Genomic DNA, 19577 nt, shown 5'->3' on the forward strand with positions numbered 1-19577 from the left:
CAAAAAAAAAATAAATCAAATTTTTATAATAATAAGATTTTACATCTACATACATTTATATTAAGTGAAAACCAATTTTACTTAAATTTTTCTTTACTTGAAACAAAAAACAACCAAACTTTAAACTTTTGATTAGCCTAACAAAACCTCAGTTCTTAAATTTGAATGCTAATGACCATGATGTCAAACCGATCCTTCACGGATATAAAATTCAATTGTACAAACACTTACAGCTTATTTTCTTGTTGAGTTGCATGTTGGAACATACCCAAAAATATCCAGTCTCCTCAACGATGTGATCTCTCCTCTTTGTCACCTCGGCTTCTTCCTAACGTCTCTGCAAACCTCCTGCAGACTACACAAAAACACCTGATTCACTTCTCCAAACTCAGCTACTTATTTATGACACAAGGACCTCCTTTTGTCAACTTGATGCCGTAAGAATACTTTCACATATACTTTACAAAATGCCCACGGTAGATACAAGGACCTCTTTTAATCTACTTGTTATCTCCTTCTGCAAACTATTCACTTCTTTTCGTTACGCCGGTATCCAAACTCACGAACCACACTCTATCTTAAGACAAAAAACTCTTTCTTTCAATAACCAAATTATAACTAACTCCTCCGGTCTCCTGATCGGCTCACAAATTCCCATTTAAAACGACCGTCCAATCAAAAGCTCAAATTCTGTTTACCATGATTTTGGAAAAGCTTAATTTCGGTTTCAGAGAAAAACTAAATAGCTTACTTTAAAATTGGTTTTGTCACTACACAATTTATACATATTTCAAAAGATTAGAATATGATCATTTAATACTCGACTATACAAACAATGAAAAGATTAACTTACAGGTAAAATGTCTTCTAATTCTAAACAAAGGTTTTTTGATAATTTTGTTTGAAACGGAAAAAGGTCGTTTGCCAAACAAATTTCTATTCTTATCTACACTAAATCTTATCTTAAAATTTTATTCCGATGGATATTTTTATTTATTTTTCTTTGGTTGGGAAAAAAGAAACATAACAATATATATAAATATATTTATATATATATATATATATATATATATATATATATAAATATATATATATATATATACATATATATATATATATATACATATATATATATATATATATATATATATATATATATATATATATATATATATATATATATATATATAATAGATCGGTTTGAAACATTCTTCTACGTCTTCCGATACCCAGTTGCCACTCCTCTCGATTCATCCATAAGTCTTCTTATATGTATCTGTCTTTTATTTCTCTAATTGATGCCTTGTCTCCAATTAAGGCGGGGTCTTTCTCTTTTTTTTCTACAGTGAGGGGTCCACATTAAGACTTGTTTTGGGAGAATTCTTCAGACATTCTCTGTACATGACCGTACCATCTGAGTTGTTGGGTACCAATATCGTCTACTACTGTATGTTTTACTTTCAAAATTTCTCAAGACAGCTGCAAACTCTAGTCTAGATTTTCCAGCTGCCTCCAGAAATACATTTCCGATGCCTCAAATTTTCTCTTGTATCATCCTATATTTACCATACTTCACTACTGTAGGTAATTATACTTTTAATTTTTGTGTTATATATCTTGTGCTTGTTATTATTAGAGATTGATTGATCCCAAAGGATACTATTGAGAAGGGAAATTGCTTTTCTTGGTTGATTGTTTTTCTCCTCAATTATGTCGTCTACGTTGCCTTCTTTTTTGATGATCATACCTAAATATTTATATGTGTTGCAATATTTGATAACTTCTTTATCTACCAATATGAGATCCTGTTGTTTCCCGCCGATACACATATACTCGGTTTTTGGATATTGATTTCGAGTCCCCATTCTCCTCGATTTTTTTCGAATCATATACTCAATATTTTCATAATCTTGTGCTATTACTAGTTGATCATCTGCAAATGACAAAGTGTATATGCTATTTTTGTTAATTGACATTCCCATATTTCTAAATTTGCGCTTCCACAGTTTTAGAGCTTGTTCTAGATAAATTTTAAATAAGGTCGGGGAAACAACAGCAGCCCTGCTTAAGGTCTTTTTTATTTGGAATCCATTTGACAGATTATTTCCAACCTTTACCTTTGAGTTAACATTAGCGTACAGTTCCTTCGTCGCATTTATTAAATTCATGCTTCTGTTTGTTTTCTCTAACGCTTCGCATAATTTATAATGTGGTACACTGTCATAACCCTTTCGTAGGTCTACACACAATAAATGTACTTCTTGATTAACGGCTATTTTCTTTTCAGTAATGTGTGTAATGCAAAACAAATGGTCAACAGTACATTTACCTGCCCTAAATCCTGCCTGTTGCTCAGTCTCTAAGTTTTTATATTCGCTTTCTATTCTGTTTTTAATTACTTTTCGGTATATTCTAATCATCGAGTTTGTCACGGCAATGTCTCTGTAATTGTCACATTCATCCTTTCTGTCTTTTTTGTGTATAGTGGACATGAATCATGTCTTCCACTCCTCTGGGGTTGTCTTTCCATTAACGCAGTTTTGGAAAATTTGGCTTAAATATTTATTCTGTTAATTATTGTTTAAAGTTTTCCTAGACTCTCTTTACTTAAGGTTCAGAAACTCCTATAGTGTCTGGTAATATGCCAGTGTTACGTGACAGTGTTCCAGTTGAACACCCAGTGAATACAACTTCGAGACACAAATCGGTTTATTTAGAACTGAAGAATACCATCTCAAGACGAAACAAGTCCCTCTCTATTTATAGATGAAACATTCACGGATTACAATATTAGAACGCGCTCCGGAAGATTAGTAAAAGCTCCCATTAAGCTTGATCTCCAACGAGGGAGGAGATGTTATATATTTATCCTGCATCGGGTCAGTAGACACTTGGGAAAAATATAGACAAGCGGTGGTGACGTTACGTGATATCGAGCAGTAGCTGCGAATGTCCACGCTGCTATTATTAATTTAATAGTTTGTAAACGTTTTATAATTAAATAAATAGGTAAGTTTGTTAGTCTGTGCCTCATTCAATATATAACTACTCAATTACAAGTTGCTAGAAGAAGTATGGGAAGAAGATAAAAGAAGATCCAATATTAGACCTTCAGTCAGGATAAAATGTGGATTTACCGGAGAATACTCAAAATTTCATGGACATCGCATACCTCAAACGAAGAAGTGCTGCATAGAATAGGCAAGGAAAGAGAACTTTTTAACACAGTAAAAGTTAGAAAAACATCATACCTAGGCCACATACTGAGAAATAATAAGTACCAATATGCCCAACTTATAGTGAAAGGAAAAATCGAGGGAAAGAGAGGCCTAGGAAGGAAAAGACTATCGTGGCTCAGAAACATCCGACAATGGACAGAGCTAAATTTTGAACAGCTAATAAGAACAGCTGAAGATAGAGAAGAATTTAAAATTGGAGTAGCCAACCTCCATTGAGGAGAGGGCACTTTAAGAAGAAGAAGTCAGGATAAGAAAAACGGAAATTAGGAAAGTTGACACTTGATTAAGGTAATAAAAATGATAATGAAAAATAAAAAAGAGAGTCACGTAAGGTAAACAAATTATTTTAACTAACATCAAAACGAAAAATTTAACATTTTTATAAAAGACGATGTAATTTAGTACACATTTTAAGCACTACATTTCTAAAAAAATCGTTAAGATTAAAAAAATGTTTCCTTTACCTTTTGCCACATTAAACTCCCAAATATAATAAAAATAAAAATTTATGATCTGAATTAAAAAGTTTTAAAACGTTTAAATGAAGTTCAAAGCAGCAGACATACCACAGTAATGATGAAACTTATTTTCAATTGAGGTTGAGTTTGTTGTGAAAAACGGCGACTTGGTCCCAAAGAGAAATAAATCTGAAAAACAAAGAGGAAGAAATTAAGTACTTTTTATAACTTGATGTTATAATCTTATTAAAAGGCATAAATTGCTTTGCGAAGAAGTTAGGACAAGGCAAATAAAAAACATGTTTTTTAATCAGTGAAATGTTAAAAGTTAAATGAAAATGGGAGAAAGTCACTGTGTTGCTTAAGCAGTGAGCTTTTAGAACAAAAAAATATAGGAGACGGCATTTATACGGTTTGTTGGTAGTACATATTTTAATAAAATACTTTAAATTAGTCTAACAAATTACAATGTTCTCATTAATTGTTCTGAGTAGAGAGAGAGAGAGTTTATTTGCTAAATTACTTAACAAATACAATATTGTTTGTAGCAATTAAAAAATTACATAGTTTACAAAAAAAGAATATAACGTAACTTAAATATATCACAAACAAGAATACATATTAAACAGAAAAAGATTTATGGTAAAGTCACGGTAAGCAGTTCAGTGGATGTTCTGCAATGAATCATAATATACAGATCACGACATTTAGCCCAGTCTGGTTAAAAAAAAAAGGTGGAAAAATGTTTCGCAGATATCTGAAGCTTTTAAGACATAGGTGGGGGATACTAGATGATGAATAGATGAAAAGATACTCCTAGTTTTACCTTGCGTTTTTTTTAAGCAATAATTTATGGTCACAATTTGATTTTTTGTCTATAAATTTTTTCCCTTATATTTTAAATAAACAATATTTATGTCATTTTTTTTATATCAAGAATATCTTTATTTTCTCGTTTTTTAAATTAAAATTGATAAATAATTTACAGAGATATTTGCAAAAAAGCAGTTTTTTTGCACTAATTTATAAATTTTATTAATTTTTTTATTAACAAAATAAAATGGTATTAATACATTTAAACATCAAAGAATTACCATCTTTTAGATTTGTGCGAAATTTCCCCCCGATCAGTCAAATATTTTATAAGTTATTTAATTTGTTTATCCCTGAGGCTAATTATTTAAACTATTGAGCTTGCTCTATGCATGATGCTAGACACATTCAGCAAATTTCATAGGATTCTTTAAGACTTAGACTATCTCAGAAGTGAAATGCATATTGAGTTTTCATCGAAACTATTTACAAAATAAACGTTTGAAAAAAAGGTTTGTTTTTTACTTATAAACAATTGTAATAACTTCTATATTTTTCAAGCTACAGACTTGTACGTACAACCATTGGATAGCTGGTAAGAAAGCTCACATTAAAAAATAAAAAACCTTCTATGACCAATAGGAACGAAGTTAGTGACTATTTTTAAAAAAATCATATCTCCATTGTTTATAAACATTAAGAAGTAAAATTTTGCACAAATTTTGAATGAAAATCTAAACTTTATATTGAAGCTTATAGCTATAAAATTTATCTAATTTTTCGAAACTACGGTACTTTCGAAAGATCGACATAGGAAAGTGGAAAGGATATCTGTTTCAGCTCCGTTTTTTTCGGCATCGGAACTTCAAATTGCAACACGTAGGAAACATTTACATTATGTCGGATTCCTTTGCAGCTGCAAGCCTCTTTTTTTATTCTGGGGTAGCTCGTCGAAATATGAATAACTACATAGTTTTCACTGGCCGGAAAATATGGGAAAACTCGGAAAAATTGAGTCCATTTGAAATTCACCCTTAATACTTACTTTTTTTTAATTTGCTTGAATAGTCTGTCGCAGTATTAATAATGATGACATAATTTTCACCTCCCATAAATCTCGGAAAATCCCGGAAAATCAATATATGGTTTTTCATTTTATATCAATGATGTAATAATACTTATATATTTTATAAATTAAATTTCAGGTAATTTTTTACACATCATATTATTATATTCCTTATATTAATTATAATTGTTTGTATTTTTATAATTAACAATATTGATTTTTATTCTATTTTTCTTACAAATATGATATACAATATTAATCTAATCTGCCTTACTGCTTTGATAAAATAAGTCGATTTTTTCATCACTTGCCTTATTAAATTTTGCAATGTTTATTGAACTTTACTTTTTTTATTTTCTTTGCATACATTGGTTTAAAAGTTAAAATTTGGTTCATTTATTCGACTTCATTGTCAGGTCTGAACCTTTTTGTTGCAGGTTGTTTGTCTTTACTTATTAAGTCAGTCTTTCCATACATTAACATATTAATGGGCGATCTTATAGTCAAGGTAAGGTAGGAGAACAAGTAGGAAAATATGGGCTTGGAAACAGAAATGACAGAGGAGATCGATTGATTCAATTTTGCCAAAGTGAAGACTTAATAACAAATACCTTTTTCAAATTACCTCCTCGACGGTTATATACATGAATATCTCCACAACATACCAAAGAAAAAATAGTGAGAAATCAAATAGACTACATTATGATAGCAAGGAGGTATCATAATGCTGTTAAATGTACTAAGACGTACCCAGGAGCTGATATAGGCTTAGATCATAACCCGGTAGTTACTGTGATAGAGGCGAGACCAAAAAAGATTAGAAGACCACACAGAAAGGCACTAGATTTAAATAAACTTAGAAACAAAAATATACGACAAGAAACAGGAGAAAAAAATAAAACCTCCGTTCAGTGCAGCAACAAATTAACGATACAAACAACGTTAACCAAAAATTAAAGTACATAAATACAGCTATACAAACAGCAGGAAAGAAACATCTTACAAAAACAACAACAAAGAATAAGGGGTGGATGACACAAGATATACTAGACTTGATGGAACAAAGAAGAAAGATGAAGAATTACCCAGACAAATACAAAGAAATAAATAAACACATAAAAAAGAGAATAAAAGAAGCCACAGAGGAGTGGATTAAAGAACAATGTGAAGAAATGGAAACCTATGAGAAAAAGTACAATTCGTTAAATATGCACAAAAAAGTAAAAGAGATAACAGGAAGCATAAATACAGCTATACAAACAGCAGGAAAGAAACATCTTACAAAAACAACAACAAAGAATAAGGGGTGGATGACACAAGATATACTAGACTTGATGGAATAAAGAAGAAAGATGAAGAATTACCCAGACAAATACAAAGAAATAAATAAACACATAAAAAAGAGAATAAAAGAAGCCACAGAAGAGTGGATTAAAGAACAATGTGAAGAAATGGAAACCTATGAGAAAAAGTACGATGCGTTCAATATGCACAAAAAAGTAAAAGAGGTAACAGGAAGCATAAAGAAATGCCAAATAGGTAAACTTAAAGACAATGATGGAAATCTTATTGTAGATCTAGAGAATAAAATAAAAAGATGGACATAATACCTGAATGAATTATTTGAAGACGATAGAAACAACTTAACTCAGATAGTCAATGCAACTGGGCCAGACATATTGAAAGAAGAAGTAGAATACGCAATAAGAAACGCTAAAAATGGAAAAGCAAATGGACCTGATGAAATTCCTACAGAACTGTTGAAGCTTTTAAATGATAAATCCGTAACCATAATATTAAATTTTGCAGCGAGAAGCTAAAACAGTTTCCCCTCCACTTTCCTATGTCGATCTTTCGAAAGTAACTTCGTTTCGAAAAATTGGATGAATTTTATAGCTATAAAATTCAAAATAAAGTTTAGGTTTTCATTCAAAATTTGTGCAAATTTTACTTTTTAATGTTTATAAACAATGGAGATATAATTAACAAAAAAATTGTCGCTAACTTCGTTCCTATTGTTTATAAAAGGTTTATTTTTTTTGTTTAATGTGAGTTTTTTTACCAGCTGTCTAATGGTTGTGAGAACAAGTCTGTAGCTTAAAAAATATAGAAGTTATTACAATTGTTTATAAGTAAAAAACATACCCACACATACCCATACATATTTTTCAAACGTTTATTTTGTAAATAATTTAAAAGAAAACTCAATATTCATTTAACTTCTGAGATAGTATAAGTCTTAAAGAATCCTATGACATTTGTTAAATGTGTCTAGCATCATTCATAGGGCAAGTTTAATGGTTTAAATAATTAGTCCCAGGGATAAACAAATTGAATAACTCTTAAACTGTTTGACCGATGGGGGGGAAATTTTGCACAAATCTAAACGACGGTAATTCCTCAATGTTGAAATGTATTAATAACATTTTATTTTGTTAATAAAAAAATTAATTAAATTTATAAATTAGGGCAAAAAAACTACTTTTTTGCAAATATCTCCGTAAATTATTTATCAATTTTAATTGAAAAAACGGGAAAATAAAGATATTCTTGATATAAAAAAATGGTATAAATATTGTTTATTTAAATTATAAGAAAAAAAAATTATAGATAAAAAATCAAATTCTGACCATAAATTATTGTTTAAAAAAAAACGCAAGGTAAAAATAGGAGTATCTTTTTATCTATTCGTCATCTAGTAACCCCCACCTATGCCTTAAAAGCTTCAGATATCTGCGAAACATTTTGCCGTGAAATCGATGATTTTTGTATAACCAGACTGGGCTAATTGTTTTATTGACCATACAACACAATGTGACTGTGATATGTTACACGTTTCCATCTCTACATTCATTTCACAGTAGGTACGAATTGTCGTAATTGCCACATTGACATTAAAAATTTCAAACGAAGTTCTAAAAGAATAAACAAATAATTTATAAAATGCATATTACGTTGTATGTCGTCCAAGAAAAAGTGCAACTTGTAACATATTACTTTCAGGGTCATTCGATACGCTAAGTAATTGATTTATTTATTGTTGCGTTCGAAAATAGACCCCCACCAAATGTTATAGCATTTAAAAAATCCATTAAACATTGTCAAACTTCGGGATGTGTAAACAGTTGTAAAAAGTGTCATAAAGGTAATGAACCACGTGTTAGACCTGTTGATGAGGAGCGTCAAAACAGGAATATTGATATTTGTGCTTTTGTGAAAGCTAGTGAACCCTGCAGTAGTGTACAAATTGCTAGGGAAGCTAACGTGAATGTTCGCACTGTCCAGCGAGTTCTCAAAAGGAATGGGTATCACTGTTTTAAGATACAACCAACACAAAAACTGTTTCCGGAAGATAACTTTAGGCGGATGGAGTTTTGTGAAATTACGTTAGATAAACAGAATGAAAATGTACACTTTTTAAAAAATATTTTATTTTCTGACGAATCTTCATTTTATATATTTATATTTTATTACATAAAAAACACATTCCATCCGTTGGAAGGTATTATTCTCGGGAAAAATAAGCACCTCAGTGTTGCAGTGCCAACGCAGCATCCTCAAAAGTTAAATGTTTGGACTAGGATATTAGGCGACTATATTGTCGGTCCATTTTTATCGATGGAAACCTAAACGGGCCCAAATATTTATAACGTTTACAGAAGGAGATCATTCCGGTAGTTTTTCGCCATCCCTCTAATTTTCATTAGGTTTATTTTTAACAGGATGGGTGTTCGGCTCACAACTCTAGAGCAACTATTGACTTCCTTAATCAAACGTTTTTGCTTATTAGGTCTGCCGTAAATTTTGGCAAATGTTCTCTAATGAACTGTTTCGCCTTTTTTGCCCTGGTGAATTCCTCCACCATAAGCAAAGACAGGAAAACAGTCAAGGTCATAGTAGGTCTTCTAACAGGGCACTGTAAGCTGAATAGGCACTTGAAGCAGATGAGATTATCGGATGATGACCTGTGCAGATTCTGTCACCTCGAAGAAGAAACAGCACAGTACATTTTATGTCAGTGTGACAGTCTGGCAAATGTGCGGTTCTTTGCATTAGGAGAAGAAAATCCACCGGCAAATAGCTACATGGAAGGTACAGTCTCGAAGCTATTAGACTTTATAAAATGGGTCAGGCTAGAGAATGTTATCTAGGACTAGAGGACCACAATAGATCTAAAAAGATCGCAGTGAAATAGGCCGAAAGGCCACCTCTCTTAATCTAATCTAATCTAATCAAACACACGTGGTATACTTAAATGGCCCGCTAGATCCTATGACTTAGTGACTAGCGATTTCTTTTTTTGGGGTTTTTTCAAAGAAAACATTTATAGGCATCAGTGTGAAAGGGCCACAAACCTAGTCAAATTAAGGGCAAAAATACTTTATTTCATTGCAAGCATTACACCATCCCTACTCCAAAATATGAGGAGAAATCTGTATGACAGATTTGGTTACTGTCTAGCACAAGGAGGTAGAATATTTGAGCCCTTAATGCATTAATCTGCTTTTCTAATTTTTATTTTTTGTTGGTTACATTTTACGAAGTTTCTTCTTCTCATTGCGCCGTCTCCTTTCGAAGGTTGGCGATCCAAATGGCAATTGTAGTTTTGGAAACTGCTGCGCGAAAGATCTCTGCGGATGAGCGGTCGAACCATCTCCTCAGGTCTTTCAGCCACGAGTTCTGGCGTCTTCCTACTGATCTTTTGCCCTGTACTTTTCCTTTCAGTATAACTTGAAGTAATTCATATCTTTCGCCTCTCAGCACATGACCCAAGTATTGCATTTTCCTCTCTTTGATTATTCTTAGTAATTCTTTTTGTTTACACATGCGACGAAGTACCTCAACATTAGTAACTCTTTGTACCCATGGAGTCCTCAACATTCGTCTGTATATATACATCTCAAAGGCATCTATTCTTTTTTCTATTTCAGAGTCCATTGTCCAACTTTCACAGCCATACAGTAAGACAGAAAAAACGTAACATCTGATCATTCGGATTCTAAGCTGTAGACTAAGGTCTGATCTTGTAAAAAATGTTTTCATGCTCATGAATGTTTTCCTTGCTTGTTCGATTCTTGATAGAATTTCTTTTTTTGGACTACACTGACTATTGATATTTGCTCCCAAATATTTTACCCTTGGCGTACACCTGTACGTTTATTGGTGTCTTTGAAAATACTAAAGTTTTAGTTTTGGAAACGTTTAGATGTAAACCGAACATTTCGCTGTGGTGAACTACCGCATTTATTATATTTTGTAGTTCTTGTGCGTTGCTTGCTATTAAGACGGTATCATCAGCATATCTGATGTCTATGCTGATTCCGTTAATCTTAATTCCGCCTTGGACCTCGTCTAATGCTTCTCTGAATATAGACTCCGAATACAAATTAAAGAGTAGCGGTGATAAGACGCAACCCTGTCTCACTCCTCGTCGGATTTGTATGTCTTCGGATGTTGTGTGCTCTATTTCAATTGTTGCCGTTTGGTGCCAGTATAGTTCTGAGACAATTCGCAAGTCTTGTTCGTCAACTCCAGTTGTTCTCAGAATTTCGATCATCTTTTGATGGTTAACGCAGTCAAATGCTTTTCGATAGTCAATAAATCATGCATATACATCTACATTCATGTCTCTGCATCGTTGCGTTAACACATTTAAAGCAAAAAGAGCCTCTCGTGTTCCCAATCCGTTTACGAAGTTTGTAGATTCTTAATAATTAGGTAATATTTTTTATGTTTAAATTTGGAAGAATTATATTGTTTTTTTTTTTATTTAAAATTACAAGCGGTTCTTATTCTGATTTTTTTTCTTCTTTCTTGTCTTATTGTTATAAGCTTTGTCCATAAAATTTGTATAATTTTCATAGTGACAATAAAGCATATTACTTATTTACTCACTTATTTATTTGTATTGCTATTAAGGCTAAAAGATAACCAAAAAATTAGTTTTAGAGCATTATAATAAATATACTCTAGAGATGGAATTGCAATAAATCTTAATTCCTATGGTCAACAAAACAATGTCGTTATCTGTATAATCTTCTGAGCTGCAAAAGCAATGTTTCAGAAGATATTTTTTATAACTTTTTTAAAACTATTACAGCGTAGCTGTTTAATACTTTTTGGTAAAATATTTTAATAGTTATAATTAAGGCAATTTTTATCTGAAAGACGTAATCTACAGCAATTTGTTCATAAGTAGTGACAGTTTCGCGTATTGTAAACGTGAAAACAAGACTGCTTTATAAATTGGACCCATTTTTTGTGAATTTCAGTCAGAACTTAAAATATCGTCAGAGTAGGTAACAGCATAATTTTGAGTTTGATATAGAAAGGTCGGCAGTGTTCTAGATAGCTAACCCCTGCTAAAATCCTGATACCTTTCTTTTGAATTCTAAAAACTTTGAGTGGATTTGTTGAATTGCCCCATATGACCAATTCATAGTTTAGGTGAGAGCGGAATAAAAAAAATGTTATTTTTAATGTTGCAAAGTTGAGAATCCTTGCTATTTGGCGAATAACAAATAATGAACTTAATAGCTTTTTCTTTAGTTGTGAGATATGAGCCGACCAGTTTAGTCGATTATCTATGGTTATTCCCAATAGTTTAACAGTTTCTTTGTTATATGGATCATTAATCAATTAATAGCAGATATAACTAAATTTTGCGTTTTATCTTAGTTAATTTTCAGTTTTTTTGCAGCAAAATATGTTCTAGATTTAGTACAAATTGACTCATAAACTCATAAGACATTTTTAAATCATCGTTATTTTTTTTTTGATATAACATATGTTGTATCATCTGCGAATTGTACGGATTTGTACGGAGATATGAATCTAGGCAAGTTGTTGACATAAATAATAAAAAAAGAGGTTCTAAGACCGAACCTTGTAAGACTATGTTTTACGGATATAAAATCGAAGAGATGACCTTTAGATACTACCGCCTGCTGTCTGCCGCATATATTAGAAGTTATAAGCTTAAAAGGGATACTACTTCTGATTCCATAGTAATTTAATTTGTCCAGCAAAATCGTATGTAAAACGCAGTCAAAAGCCTCCGAGAAGTCGCAAAAGAGAAATTGCTTTGCGACTGCCACGTTCAAGCTCCTCAATCACCTCGCTCACAACATTAAATACCGCGTTCGTAGTAGAACGAGCACTTCTGAATCCGCATTGTGAGTTGCTAAAGTAATAATTTGACTCTTTAAAAATAAAACACGAAAATACAGTTTAACTAAAAACGAATCGAAGGAGCATGAGGTGACTAATTAACACTTAAAAGTATATAGACAGTAATAAACCGACTTTTCTCCAACGCTCTCATTACTAGCCCAGGGAAATAAGCATTTTTTCATGACACTCGTCCGGCCAGGCGAACGACAGTTGTTTTGAGTAGTATGGTCCTCTGTAACAAAAACCTATATGTTTCCTGCAGTCGATTTTTTGGACTTAATTAGTTATTAACAAATTAAGGTCAAAAAATGGAAAATGTTTGCTTTTTTCGTCCATCAGCAAAAAGTGAAGCATTTTAGACAAATTTTAGAAGAGAAGAAACTTATAAGTCATATAAAAACCTTTAAAATGGCGTTTTCTAAATGTTTCTATCCTTATTTGTTTCTTGGAAAGTTGCAAAATAAGTCAAAAATTTCGGTTTTTTATAAATGTTAATAACTTTTTTGAAAATAAACTTATAACATTTATATTTCATGGAATGCTGTGCCTTGTAGTGCTTAAAATATGGTTAAAATTTCAAAGTGATCAGTCAAATAGTTTAAAAGTTATTTTATTTGTTTATCCCAAATTAATTTTTTTTGCAACAATATAAGTCAGAAAATTATATAGTTTTAGTAATTATAAGGGTAGTTTCTGGAATAAGAAGATTTGTTATATTATCAACATTAAAAAAAAATTAAGAACCTGTCGCTTTTTTGCTTATAAACAATTAGAATAACTTTTTAACCATTGCCTGCAAGAATATTATTTTTTTTATATTTAAGGAGCCTGAATTTTTTCACAAATTTAAAAGAAAAAAAATTTGTTCTAAAATAATTTGGGACAAAGTTAGCCTCTTTTTTTATTTTATTCATAGCAGCTTTGTTTATAATAATTAATAAATCTAATTAGCGTTATTTAAAAGAAAATACTTTATAGTTTTAACGTACCAAATTCTAAAAAGATTACCCTTCAACCAAATCGTCCACAAAGCTTCAAAATGTGGTCCTCAAAATCGGCTGACTTCGAAACTCACGGAAGCCGAAGGGAGGGGGAAGGAGCTGTTAGCTGTATCTCTGGTTCTTATTTATGGGTTTCAACGTTTCTTTTTTAAATTGTATGTTCTGTTTGCGTACATTACGAATATGCATTATTTCAATAAATTGTTAAATAAACTATCTAATTTGCTTCAATTTTTTTTTATTTTTATTATAATATTTGAGAAAATTTTTATTTAAAAACATAAATATTTATAATTAATTTATACCTCTGTAATAAAATTGTAAATAATTTATTTATAATAGATTTTATGAAAACAACAAATTGTCCTATTCAATTGTTTCTAAAAATAGTATTGCTTTGAAACTATTAATTAAAATAATTAATAAATAATATTAATTAATAATTTTTCTAATGTATATTCTTCATTATTTTATTATTATTCTTTTTAAGTTAGTATTAATTTCATGTTATCGAATGAACTATCCTACAATAAAGTCGTCCCAAGAATGCAACTCAGTAAAATATTGGCAATATAATTTTAAAGTCATCTACTTTAAAATATATGTTTATATATATATATATATATATATATATATATATATATATATATATATATATATATATACAGGGTGATTGATTAGTGTAAGGATTAGTTTTAAAATTAGTTACAATCTTACAGGCTGTTCCATAAGATGGTGGCAGACCAAACTTTTGTTTTTTTCTGCTTCACTTTCACATCACAACAATGTAAAGTTTTATTATATTATACCGGGGATTTAAAAAGTTCTAACCAATATTACCTAAAAATCGTATCAAGTTTAACTCCCTTTATAGTTAAAAAGGAGTATAGGAACAATGATATATTGCAACCATAGTTTTTTAATAATTGTTAAAAATTATAAAATATATTCGTTTTTATAATATTCGTTAAATCAAATACAGGGTAATTCAAAATGTAAGTACATTATTTTCTTGGTAATTTTAAATAGAACACCCTGTATTTTATATCACTATCAAAAAGTACTAATATCGTACTTCAAATTTTATAAAGTACTCCCTATACCTAAAGTTATCAGTTTCCTAGATATTTTAATTTTTCTATCAAAGTATTAATTTGGTAGATATTTTAACGTTTACCAATAATTATTTTGAGTCGGCCATGATTGATTTGTCAGAAACTGACATTATTGTTTATTAATTCAGTATTGGGATACCCCGTAAATTGGCAACAATTATTATTTAGTAATTCAGTAATTAATTCAATTTAAATTATTAATAATGAATTTTACTACTGATGAAATGGTAGATATGATCTGGATATTGGGGGAATGAAATAAAAATTCATTACTATCAGCTAGAACTTATCAAGAAAGGTTTTTAGATAGGCGGCAACCTAGACAAGATTCATTTGAAAAATTAAAAGATCGATTTAACCACACTGGTAAGGTGGTCCCAAGGTCACCGGAATTCAATAAAATGGACTCATTTTTCGGGGGTTACGTTAAGAACGAAGTATATAAAATACCACCAACAAGAAGGGATTATGAAAAATAGAATCCGAATTGCATTTCAAAATATTTCTTTACAAATGCTTAGTAGGTAATGTAGGCAACTCTTTCAATGACCGCTTTCAAGTATGCACAGATGTTTTGGGAGGTCATTTTGAACACCCTACTTAAGTAAGATAAGTTAAAATTACTGTTGTTTTTTATTTTTCTATGTGTTGTTATTGTTTTTTTTTTTTAATTTTCCGTCTGTTATTTTTTATAAACTTTATTTCAAATAAATTGTTTTCTTTTATGTGTCGCTATTTCGTTACTGAATTAATAATTATATTTGATAATTATTATTGGTAAACGTTAAAATATCTACCAAATTAATACTTTGATAGAAAAATAAAAATATCTAGAAAACTGATAACTTTAGGTATAGGGAGTACTTTATAAAATTTGAAGTACGATATTAGTACTTTTTGATAGTGATATAAAATACAGGGTGTTCTATTTAAAATTACCAAGAAAATAATGTACTTGCATTTTGACTTACCCTGTATGTGATTTAACGAATATTATAAAAACGAATATGTTTTATAGGTTTTAATAATTATTAAAAAAATATGGTTGCAATAGATTAATGTTCCTATACTTTTTTGTAATTATACAGGGAGTTAAACTTGATACGATTTTCAGATAATATTGGTTATAACTTTTTATATACCTCATATAACATAATAAAACTTTACATTGTTGTGATGTGGAAGTAAAGCAGATTTCAAATTTAAAATAAAATACAGAGTGTTCTATTTAAAAAAACATAAGTTTGGTCTGTCACCACCTTATGGAACACCCTGTAAGATTGTAACTAATTTTAAAATGTGGAGTTTAAAGCTGCCTACAATTTTTGTCAACAACTTTTTTTTGTAATTCTTACTATAACAGATCTACTGAGATTTCTTAATTGTTATAAACAAAGCTGCTATGAATTAAATAAAAAAAAGAGGCATACTTTGTCCCAAATTATTTTAGCAAAAAAATTAGGCTTTTTAAATATAAAAAAATAATGTTCTTATAGGCAATGGCTAAAAAGTTATTCTAATTGTTTTTAAGCAAAAAATCGACATGTTTTTGCAAAATTATTTTGCAATATTTAAAATTAATTTTCTTAATTTTTTTTAATGTTAATAATAGGACAAGTATTCTTCTTCAAGAAACTATCATTACAATTACTAAAACTATATAATTTTCTGACTTATATTGTTGCAAAAAAAAAATAATTTGGGATAAACAAATAAAATAACTTTTAAACTCTTTGACCGATCACTTTGAAATTTTAACAATATTTTAAGCACTCATAGACACAGTATTCTATAAAATATAAAATGTTATAAGTTTATTTTCAAAAAAGTTATTAACATTTATAAAAAACCGAAATTTTTGACCTATTTTGCAATTTCCTAAGCAACAAATAAGGATAGAAACATTTAGTAAACGCCATTTAGAAGGTTTTTATATGACTTTTAAGTCCAAAAAATCGACTGCAGGAAATATATAGGTTATACATATAGGTTTTTGTTACAGAGGTCCATAGTACTAAAAACAACTGTCGTTTGCCTGGCCGGACGAGTGTCAAAAACAGGGTACTTTTTTTGCTTATTTGCCTGGCCTATACGCTGTTAATTTCTATCGTATCGAATGCATAACGAAAGTCTACGAAAGCCACCTTTAATGCTCGGTTGTATTCGATGAATTTTTCTATAATTAGGTATAATTAGATACAGGTATCTACCAACTGCTTTTAATAGATTTGGTGATGAAAATATCTAATAAACAAAATATGCAAAATATTGAATGTCATTATTTACTTTTACTATTAATTGTTTATCTCAAAAAACTTTTATCCACAATGTTAATACGCATAAACTATTGGGTCTTCATTAATTATGAAAGCACCAAATTAAAGAAAATGGCCATGTGGCACTAAGGTTTATTAAATCAACTCTTCATTTTTTTTTTTTTAGTTTTTAGAAGCAAGTTTTTTTATATCAAAATACTTTTTGCCGTAATAAAATTATTAGTAAACATTTTCTCCTCTTAACAACGTCTGCGGTAAATATTATTTAAATCTTACAAAAATTTGGTTATAGAATTATTCAAGTAATTGTAATAGTGGTAGAAAAAGGTAAAAATATTATTTGGTTATTAGGCAATGACCGCACATGCAACGATAAAATCAACATATTTTTGTATGACCGCAAATGCACCGATAATAGCCGGGATCTCAAATGCTACGACCGCATCTGCAATGACACCAATCTTTGCGGCTCTATAACGATCCTGTCTCCCCTTGGAACTTTATTTCTTTTCATTTTCTTGAGTGCATTTCTTATTTTCGTCTGTTCATATATCAATTCCGATGCTGGGTTGACTAATTTCTTGCCTGAATTTTTTAACTTTTATGTTAGTTTATCATTATCATGGATTTATAGAAATCTTCTACTACACTTAGTAATTCATCTCCGTTGATAATGAATTTCCCATCATTATCCTTTATTTCCATTATTTCGTTTTTGCTCTTTGTTAATTTTCTCCTTGCAACTTTCAGGCTTTTGTTATCATCAATCCTTCGTTGTATTTGTTCACTTTTATGCTTTCGGTTATCCGTCCTAATAGATTTTTGTATTCTTTTACTTAGAAAGAGTATTTCAGCACTTAAAAGGAACCAAAAAATGATAGAATAGACCTGTACTTATCTCTTTTAATTTATTTAGAAAAACTTTGATCGATATATGTTAAGATATAAGCTATTAATATAAAATTGAAATGTCGAATTGTTTTTGTCTCGTATTATACCAATAAAAACCAAACTGCAGACTGGTTTTTAAAATCTATTTTATTTATTAAATACATTTTTGTGGATATATTGATCAAGGTAAAATTTTGTGCACATTATTTACGACACATTTCGTTTTATGACGGACATTTCCAAGATACCACGACAATTTCGTGGGTTCTACAGTTATTTTAGTAAAACACGATAGATTCTATTCTCTTTTTCTCCATTTAATGGGATATAAAAGGGGCTAAAAGGCTTACATAACGGTTTATTGCTTCAAATATCTAAAGCTAGGTGCTTATTTAATAGATATGAATATTTTGAAAGATAAAGGAAATTTTACCTATAGGTGTGAAGTGGTAATCAAATAAAGAAACATAAAATCAATAGCATAGGTATAGGATGTAAGTTTCACGAAAAACAGGATTATATCTTTATTTTGTATCTTATTTATTTATTAAGCCCAACAGGCCTTGAAGGCCTAGGGCTGAAAGATTTAAATTTTCCTTACAATTACTATTACATATTATATATAATGCTATATTCTAAACTACTATAATATGTACAATATTACATTTGTTTATATAAAACACTTAATACTTCACTTAATATTCCTTACAGTCTTTCCATACATTTCTTCCCCACTTCCTTTCATTGTTTTCTGTCCAAAACTTTTTCTTTCCAGTTTACAATATTACTTTTTTTTAAGTCTTTATATACGCTGTCCTTCCATTTCCTTCTTGGTCTTCCTATTCTTCTTTTTTGTATTGGTTTACGTAATAGAACCATTTTTGGCATTCTCGCCTTTCCCGTTCTTTCAATGTGTCCTAAGTATCGGATTTTCTGTACTTTGATTGCCGTCGTTATTTTTGGTTCATTATATAGTTCTTCAAGTTCCTTATTATTTTTTCTTCTCCATTGTCCATCTATTTTTACGCCTCCATATATTTCTCGTTGTATTTTCCTCTCCAGTCGTTCTAAAAAGTCTATTTCTGATTTTTTAAGCACCCATGTTTTACATGCGTGTGTAGATGCGAGTGTTTTGTAGATTTTTATTTTTGTTTTTCTTGAGACAAATTTGATTTCATTATTGGACGCAATGCTCCATTCTTTTTGTTTGCTTTTGCTATTCTTACATTTATCTCGCCTTTCACATGTCCCTTTTCATCTACTTTTACACCCAGGTAAGTAAATTTTAAAACTCTTTTAAATGCGCATGAATTTTCTCCTTTTACCTCCAATGTGAAATTGTCTTCTTTTTCTTTATCTGCTTCTCCCATTATCATGTATTTTGTCTTTGCCTTATTTATGAGAAGATCAAAAATTGTTGCTTCTTTTATTATATTGCTCATTAATTTTTTTACTTGTTGTTAATAGTGTTAGATCATCTGCGAATGATATACATTGATAGCCATTTTTAAAAAATCGTTTCCTGTGTGTTTATTTTACTTTTTC

General features: G+C 30.1%; 1 protein-coding gene across 2 annotated transcripts in view; it reads right to left on the reverse strand.

The window, feature by feature from the left end:
• The window catches only part of Dh31-R (Diuretic hormone 31 Receptor), a 666929-nt gene that overhangs the window by 426754 nt on the left and 220598 nt on the right, over window positions 1–19577 (reverse strand). The window contains exon 3 of one of the 2 annotated variants that reach the window (XM_072532513.1): window positions 3806–3886. The exons of the other annotated variant lie outside the window; for it this stretch is intronic. The gene's annotated coding sequence lies outside the window, so the exon portion shown is untranslated. The remainder of the gene's footprint in view (window positions 1–3805; window positions 3887–19577) is intronic. 2 annotated transcript variants of the gene reach the window in all.

This window comes from Diabrotica undecimpunctata, chromosome 5, assembly GCF_040954645.1.
Source record: "Diabrotica undecimpunctata isolate CICGRU chromosome 5, icDiaUnde3, whole genome shotgun sequence".
In the NCBI taxonomy this organism is placed as follows: domain Eukaryota; kingdom Metazoa; phylum Arthropoda; class Insecta; order Coleoptera; family Chrysomelidae; genus Diabrotica; species Diabrotica undecimpunctata.